Genomic DNA, 1,459 nt, shown 5'->3' on the forward strand with positions numbered 1-1,459 from the left:
TATTTAAAAGTTCTACCTAGTTAGATAGCATAGTAACCGCCTCGAGGTTCAAAACACCGGCTGCTTTTGTCGGCTTTGTTCTCATGACTTGCCACTGATAGTTATTTAGTGACATCTCTTCAATAAATTTGTGAGCCACTTTAGGTGTTTTGTTATTGATAGTCTCACCAGCAGCTGCGTTGATAAGTTGCCTTATTGAGGGGTTCACACTGTTGTAAAACGTTTGAACCTGCAACCATAAAGGTAACCCATGGTGAGGGCACCTTCTCAATAGATCCTTGTATCTCTCCCATGCATCATAGAGTGTTTCTAGTTATATCTACACAAAAGAAGAGATATCATTCCTCAACTTAGTTGTTTTAAGCCGGTGGAAAATATTTAAGTAAAAAATTTTCGGTCATTTGTTCCCAAGTAGTAATTAACCCTCGTAGTAACGAGTTCAACCACTGTTTAGCTTTGTTTCTCAATGAAAAGGGAAACAACCAAAGGCGAATGGCATCGTTAAAAATGCCATTGATTTTAAATGTGTCGCAAAATTCTAGAAAATTCGCCAAATGAGTATTTGGATCCTCATCCTGCAAATCATCAAACTTAACAAACTGTTGTATCATCCTGAAAACCATCAAACTGAACAAATGTTGTATCATTTGAATTATTTACAGCAATAGCAGGTCTAACTATACTCGATTCAGCTCCTGTTAAAGTAGGTTTAGCATTATCATACAAAGTACAAGGCGTAGGATTCTAATTTATTGGATCTGCAACGACTATAGGAGGAAGTTGATTATTCTGATTTTCAGCCATCTCCTTGGTTGTGGTTTGAATATCATCCTCTTGTCCTTCCTCTATGTCACGTAGGCTTCGCCTAATTTCACTTTGATTTCGGCGAGCTATGTATTCTATGTCACTATCAAAAAGTAATGGTCCCGGGTTTCTTCTAGTCATAAACTATAAAAACCTGCCAGAAGAAAAAAAGAAAATTTAGTAAAATTAACAAAACTAAAATAAAATTTAAATTGCAATAAAATAAATGGCTAAAGTAATAAAAATTAAGTGTTCCTAATATCTTAGTTCCCCAGAAACGACACCAAAAACTTGATGTGAGCAAATCATGATAAGTTTTATAATTTATAATTGACCGCTCTTGAGAACTAACTATTATGATGACAAAGGCAAGCACACCTTATCGAACAGTAGTATAGCTTATGGCAAGACCGGAATGTCGAACCCAAAGTAACTAAAAGTACTAGTATTAAATTTCTTTTTATTATCTAGCCTAAAAATAAAGGGGTTTATTTTATCTAAACTAATTACTAAACTAAGAATGCACAGAAAGTAAATTGGGGAAATAACTTTTGGGAAAACTGAATGATTTGGACAATACCTAAGGAAAAATCCACCTAGACTTCACTTGTTATTGACTCTGAATTAGACAATTGATACATTTGACTTGATCCGT

The 1,459-nt window shown here is 34.6% G+C and overlaps 1 non-coding gene across 1 annotated transcript; it reads left to right on the plus strand.

Annotated features, from left to right (window-relative positions):
* Positions 1-245: 245 nt before the first annotated feature.
* LOC128292081 (small nucleolar RNA R71) lies at positions 246-352 on the plus strand. Its single transcript, XR_008282066.1, has one exon. It is a non-coding gene; the product is annotated as a small nucleolar RNA R71 (small nucleolar RNA).
* The last annotated feature ends 1,107 nt before the right edge of the window (positions 353-1,459 follow it).

Source organism: Gossypium arboreum, chromosome 4, assembly GCF_025698485.1.
Source record: "Gossypium arboreum isolate Shixiya-1 chromosome 4, ASM2569848v2, whole genome shotgun sequence".
Lineage (NCBI taxonomy): Eukaryota > Viridiplantae > Streptophyta > Magnoliopsida > Malvales > Malvaceae > Gossypium > Gossypium arboreum.